The 7364-nt window shown below is 45.8% G+C and overlaps 1 pseudogene; it reads right to left on the reverse strand.

Annotated features, from left to right (window-relative positions):
• Window positions 1-314: 314 nt before the first annotated feature.
• On the reverse strand, window positions 315-1784 carry LOC150022015 (non-POU domain-containing octamer-binding protein pseudogene; annotated as a pseudogene).
• Between the last annotated feature and the right edge of the window lie 5580 nt (window positions 1785-7364).

Raw genomic sequence — 7364 nt, forward strand, 5'->3', positions numbered from 1 at the left:
AATGAGAAAGCAAATAGAACAGGATAAACAACGAATGGAATGATCAAGATTAATGGGGGCTCTAACTGGATCCACTTTGTCATTGTTCCCTCCCTCCCAGGCCCTCAATAATCACATGAAACTTCAGGAATGCACCACACAGGTATGATTAAACGATATTTCACACAAAACTCCTTAGTTAAATATCGCCCCTCCCTTGCCCTCTGGCTCCAGCATACTCCCTAGAGTAGTACAGGCAGGGAAGACCTAACTATTGGGAAGAATCCCTAACACTCTTCCAGGATAGAATTCTGGCTAGTCCAAAAAGGGTCCTTCTTTTAAGGGTTTTGGAAAACTAGACAATGCAATTTTATTAGTATCGGCGACGTTTGTTGGGAGCAAATTCAGCTCCAGGAGCTGCACGGTTGCATGCAGGCGGGGTTCCACCAATTGCCCCTATTCCTTCCATTGCAGCAGCCTGGCTGAAGTGTTCGGTAGTTGGTGGGGTCAATCCCAAGGTTCCATCTGGCATCATAGTGGCAGGTCCTGGAGGAGCTGGGGTGCCAGCAGGCACAGAAGCAGGGGGCATGGCACCTCTGTTGTTTATGCCCATAGCACCTCCCATAGCCATCTGGCCCATCCATATCTCCTGCTCTCTCGCATCAGGGAAGGTTCCCTTGAATCTTTCCTGCTGTCGCCACATCATTTCTTCCTGCTGTCGCTGCATCTCTTCCTCATGGCGCCTGCGCTCCTCCTCCTGCCTGAGCTCCAGCTGCTTTCGTTTTTGCACTTCTTGGTTGTGCAGCTCTTCCATCCTCCGAAGTTCTTCCTGACGCCTCATCAAATCCTGCCTCATGAGCATGACCTGGTGCTCATGGCGAGCAGCCTCCATCTCCATCTCCAGCTTCTCGCGAGCTTTCTTGATGTTGCGGTCCACTTGGTCCTGCTGCTGTTTCTCCATCTCAATGAGTGCCTTCCAGCGCATGGCATACTCATACCAAAGGAGCCAGGCTGTGCAAATCCCGGTGGCTGCTCCCGCCCCTTGTGAAACTGCTGGTTTTTTATAACCGGCTTCTCTGGAAGTCCCTCTTCATCATCTAACTGGTCCATAGGCTCCACAGTCACAGGCCGAGGAAAAGTAGTTAGCAGGAAGGAGCCTTCACTGCATCTGTCCAGAGCTTTCCGAGCAGCTGGCTTCCCTGAGAATTCAACATCCCCTTTTCCTGAGGGCCTTCCTCGATCATCCACTATGACTACGGCCCTCTCCACCTGGCCGAACACAGAAAAGGCTCCCTCCAGCAGTTCGTTGGACACATACTGAGGAAGGTTTCTAACGGTAAGGGATGCAGTATGGCAGGCAAGGCGCACATGCAGCTGCTTTCCGCGGGATGGCATGTTGTCCAGCTCCCCTTTAGCAATCTCCGCTAGGGTTCTTGTTTCCAAGCGGATAAAGCCAAAGCCCTTATCCTTATGAATGAAGACTTCGCCCGCCTTCCCATATTTCTCAAATAGTTTCCTCATTTCCTCCTCCATGATGTCAGGAAGCAGGTTGCCCACAAAAAGCCGGCTATGCTGGGTGAAGGTCTTCTCTCCTGGTTTTCTAAAATTCTTCAGGTCAATAGTCAAGCCTTCATTTGGGCTGCTGGCTTGCTGCCCGTTTGCAGGGATTGGTGGCGGCGGCGGCTGCTGCCTTTGGGGCTGCTGGGGCTGCTGTGGCTGTTGCGGCTGGTGGTGCTGCTGGTGGTGATGCTGATGATGCTTCCTTGGAGCATGGTTTTGCTTCTCCAAGTTAAAGGTGTTATTGCTCTGAATTTTTGAACCCCTCTACCGACTGTTCTCTTCTCAGAGTCGAGATCTTTATTCTTTCTTAACATAGGCATTTACTGTTATAAATTTCCCTCTGAGTACTGCTTTTGCTACACCATAAGTTCTGATGTATCATATTTTTGTATTCATTAATCTCAAAATATTTTCTAGATCACTTTGTGATTTCTTTGACCCATTGATTATTCAAAAGTATGTTGTTTAATTTCTACATATTTGTTGATTTTCCAGTTTCCTTTCTGTTATTGATTTCTAGTTTTCTTGAAGTTTAGTCAGCAAAGACATTTTCTATAATTTCAGTGTTTTAAAATTTATCCGAATTTGTTTTGTGGCTTAACATATGGTCGATCCTGGTGACTGTTCCATGTGCATTTGGGGAAAAATGTGTATTTCTGCTTTTGAGGGAAGAGTGGTCTATACATGTCTGTTAGTCTAGTTGATTTATAGTGTGTTAAAGTCCTCTATTCCCCTTTTAATCTCTATCTAGGTGTTCTATCTATTATTGAAAGTGGGGCATTGAAATCTCCAACTATTATCATTAAACTGTCTATTTCCTCCATCAATTCTGTCAATATTTGCTTTATATATTTGGGAGCTCTCTTGTTTGGTATGTTTATGTTTATAATAGTGTACTTTTTAATGAGTTGACCCTCTTAGTATAAATCCTTCTTTGTTTCTTGTAACAGTTTTTGATGTAAAGTCTATTTTTCCTGATATTACCTAACATTTTTCTCATATTTCTGTTATAGGCAAGCCAGCATTCTTTTGGCGAGCATTTGCTGACAAGTATTTTTTCCTTTCACTTTCAACCGATTTGTGTATTTGGATCTAAAATGAGTCTTTTATAGATAGCATATAGTTGGATTGTTATTAATCAGTTTCCCCAATATCTGCCTTTTGATGGGAGAGCTTAATCCACTCACATTTAAAATAATCACTAAAAAGGAAGATCTAATGTCTGCCATTTTTCTCTTTGTTCTCTGTATGTCATACAGTCTCACCCTCCATTTTGTCCATTGCTGCTTTCTTTTGAGTTTGACTTCTGCAGTATACCATTTTGATTCCTTTGTCACGTATTTTTGTGTATATATTTTTAGAGGAGGCCTTCTCTGACAGCCTTCTCAGAAGAGGCTACTTTCTCTTTGCTTCCCTGTCACAACACTTCTACTTTAATTAATTACACAGTGACCTCAACTACCTCTAAGCTGTCCATACTGTACACCAGCACCTGGCACATATAGCTTGTTGGATTGGATTGGATTACTTCTGCCAATGGGAAAGAGAAAGTTGGCCCCTTTTTCAAGACAGTCCTTTTCTGGACACTTGGAGTTCTCTTTTCCATCTTAGAGAGGCCTCCATTAAGGAATCCCACCCCCAACTCACTAGAAGATGTGACCCAAAATTTCAGAGGACATTTGTATGGAGGCCAGTGCTCCTCACCTCCTGTCAAAAGTGTGTGGGTGCAGAGGGCTTCTGGCTCTGGTACTTTGTCCTCTGGAACTCTGCCAGGTCACCTTTTCATGCATGGCCCTCACTCTGGCCCTGCTCAGACCAGCAGGGTTCCTATCAGTGAGCCTGGGAGAAGCTTTGCTTTTGTCCTTGACTCAGGAAGCCTTTGCCCCTTACTCCCCCAACTTCTTCCACACACACCCCCGACCCCCTCCCAATTAGTTGAGATGTTTCCTTGCTGCTGACACAGCGCCAGGGCTCTTGGATCCAGTGCTGAGAAACCTCTTGTACTTATTTATAACCAAAAAGCCCCAAAGTCTAACCTTGAGGATGTCTGTGAGTCATGCACACTTCCCAGGGTTGGCAGCCAAATAAGAACACCCAGGGTAGAGGGCTGCTTGGTAGTGGGCACTCAGCACGATGGGCACTAAGCCATTTGAAATCCTCAACCTGGTCCCTTCACTTGCCATTCTTTGCTGTTTCTTGTCTCTCCAGGCAGTGGTTAGTCTGGGGCAAGGAAAGGGATCTGGGGGTCTCAGGCAGGCTTTGGCAGCCCTCATGGACTGTGGCAGTCAAGAAGTGCGGATTGCTTCTAGGCCATACAGCCATTGCTGGGCTGCGAGAACTAAGATAGATTTCTCTCTCTCTCTCTCTCTCTCTCTCTCTCTCTCTCTCTCTCTCTCTCTCTCTCTCCCTCCCTCCCTCCCTCTCTCTCTCTCTCTCTCTCTTTCTTTCTCTCTCTCTCAAGAAACTGCTTGAGCATGAATTTTTTTTTAACCATGCCTACATCCTGCCTACCCTACCACTTTCTCCTAGATCTTAAAGAGCATATGCAAACCCTGGCAAGAAGGAAGGCATGCACTGTTTTTGCTTTGTTAGCACCCATCTCTCAGGGTAAACCAACCACTATTTTATTGTTGTTTTAGGATTTTGCTACCAATCACTGACAAGTGTATAGGCTAACAACGTCCAATAAAAACATAATGCAAGCCATATCTGTACATTAAAATGTCCTAGTATCCACATTTAGAAATGTAAAAGACACAGGCTGGATTAATTTTAATAGTATATTTTATTTAACTCAATATATCTTAAACATTTTAATTTCAACATGAAATCAATATTAATGTAATTAGATGTTTTATACTCCTACTAAATTCACTTAATGGAAGACTATTTTACACTGCTTCAGTTTTTAATATTTAATTAATAAAAACTAAATACAAATAAAATTCAGTTCCTCAGTCACACTGGCCCCATTTCAAGTGCTCAATAGCCACATGTACCTAGGGACTACTGGCCCAGACAATGCAGGCATAAATGATTAGGAACAAAATGGTAGGTTTGATTAAGTATGTCAACTTTCTGGATCTTACTTTGTTATCCCTGTGTATTAGCAATGTTTTTATTTTCCATATTATGATGCTCTAACCCTGGAGGGACTGCCCTTCCCAGTTCCTAGAGATAACAAACATCTTGCTGCAAGTGTGCCTTTCATATACAAGATGACCAATGCAGAACCCACTTCCCACTGTCTCCTCTATAGGGCTCTCACACTCGGGGTCACTATCTCCCTGCCATAGTGATCCCAGGGCCAGGAACCAGCGTGGAGAGCAGGACCAATAAAATGGCAAGATAGGATAAAGTATATAAAACAAGATGGTGTCACAAATGTTAACCAAGATTGCTACCAGTCAGCCATGACACTTTGGTTCAAGAAAGAAACTACCTAAGTCATGCTAGACACACCTGGCAAGGAGGCACACCTAAGATATCTGCACACATGTGATGAGAACAGCCATGTCTGAAGAGTGGGACCACTCATAGACAGGCTCCTGGGGAAATTCCCCACTCACTATCAGGGGTGCCAAGACACTTATCAAGAGACCCAGAGGGTTACAGTACACCACCTCTAAGGGTATAACTGAGGCTTGAGACCACTCCTGAGACAGCTGAGATCCACACACCAGAGTGCTGCTCCACACCACGATGATCTCCCTTGGCATTAGCCGTGAGAGGCTCTGTTCCGCTGTATCAAGATTGTACCCTCACTGACCTGTGAGAGCGGCTCTTCCTTGCATGACACTGATGGCTCTCTCTTGCCTACCACGCTGTCTCCCTGACCTGTTGGCTGATACCCTGGGACTCAGGTTTGTTATCCCCCATTGATTGCTGTGTGTGTGTGTTATACTCCTTTGAGATTATTAGTGTGAGTGGGATATTAATGTATGTTGATGTTCCACCTTGAGTGAACCTGCATTTAATAAAAGCTGAGTGAATAGCAGTTATTTTGTGTGACTCTTGCCTATTCCTTGGTGCTGGGTTGTTCTGTAGGCAGCTAGCTGAGCAGTTGCCCAGCTGACTTATAGGAAAGACTATATTGTGAAACATGTGCTCGCAACAATTAGCCAACTAGGGACAACCCTGTGCCCCAGAGCCTGCCAAAATGATTCAAACTAGCCAGTTCCAAGCCTGCCTCTTCTGTTCCTTCTCATGGAAACCATCATAAAGGCTCTTGTCCACATTTTCTCCTCACTCTCTCAGCCTCCTGTGCTCCAGGGCTTCTGGGTGTGGCCTCCCTGCCTGGCACAGCCTGTCTCCCACCCCTAGGAAACTGTGAGTATACATGTAATATTAAACAATTCATTCTTCACGACAGTCATGTTCATGCCTGCATATCATACAACACCTAATTAAAATAAATCCCAGGTACCCTTCAAGCACTCTGTTCTGGGGCTCATCTTTTCTTTCACTAACTTTCTCCCCCTCCCAACCCTGGCATCCTTCTTCTTGTCTCTTCTTTGTCCTGAGCTTGACACTCCTATTTGGTTAGGCTCCTGTTTCCACAGACAGGTGTGCAGGTTATAGACAGCAACCAATTAGGGTGTGTCCAGAATGCCCTGAGTGGGCTACAGGGGGCCCTTGTTTCTATGGGTTGAAGAGACTGCTGTTTCCAAGGTCCACCCACCCACTGTCCTGTGTCCCTAATTCCACCCCATCCTGAATATGTTTGCAGATCTTGTGCCCCTCAAATAGAGGGCAGGATCCCACTCACATAGCTGCTTTGTTATTGCACTGGAAGTCATCCTCCTTCCGCAGGGAACATCTGCAGCAAAATGGCCCCAGCTGCCTGTGACGGTGGAAAAGCTGCTTCTCTGCCTCCTCCGCGCTGCTCCACTTACGCTTCTGGCTGTTCTCACCCCCACTCATCCAATCCCACTCTGCATTCTACTATGGAGAAAGTTAACAAAGCAGCCTGAAGCAGGAACCGCCCCTCCCCCACCCCCAACACACACACACCTGCCTCCTGCCTGTAATGCAGGAGGGCTCAAGTTTTCCAAGAATGATTCTCAAGAGCCTAGGCTAGTGAATGGTTCTCAGACTTCAAGGTGCATCAGAATCACTGGAGGGCTTGTTAAATGCAGCTCACTGGGCCCTATCCCCAGAGTTTCTGACTCAGTAGGTCTGAGAGGGGACCTGTGAATGCCAATGCCGTGGGCCATGGGACCACACTTTGAAGACAGCTGCTCTAGATGTCATGCTTCGGGCATCAGTCACCACCTGAGGAGGCTGTAACCCTAGTCTCCACTCCTGAAACTCAGGCATCCTTGTTTTGTAAAGCATGGCACCCGAGCTTTCTGGGGAAAGAGTCTGTCCTGGTGTGAGTCATTTTGTTTCCCTTAGCAAGTCTGAGATGTTCTCGCTGTGAAAGCTTATTGGCCAGGAGCAGATAGCAAATATTGCTTTGCACACTGTGTGTTTTTGACAACCAGGTTATGATGGTAATTTCCAAAATTCCACGGAAGAATTACCTTAAATTTCTCCTCTCTCTTACCCTTGACTGAGTGACACCGGGCTCTAGTTCCAGAATAAATAAGGATTTTCTGGGCAGGTTGCTATGAGCTCTAAGTATATCAGGGAGAAAAATCAAGAAGGGTCTTATTTTAGAGAAACCTATTACTCCCTGTCTCTGTCTCCTTTCCCAGTTGGTAAAGGTGTTGGCTTTTCAGGAATCCCAGCTCAGCTCTGAAAGCCACAGCACATCAGTGGAATTCTGAGAAGAAAATGAGGGCCCCTCCCCCACTAGATACCAGCTTTCCTTGGAGAGGGGG

Source organism: Furipterus horrens, unplaced genomic scaffold (assembly GCF_987537825.1).
Source record: "Furipterus horrens unplaced genomic scaffold, mFurHor1.1.pri manual_scaffold_1, whole genome shotgun sequence".
Lineage (NCBI taxonomy): Eukaryota > Metazoa > Chordata > Mammalia > Chiroptera > Furipteridae > Furipterus > Furipterus horrens.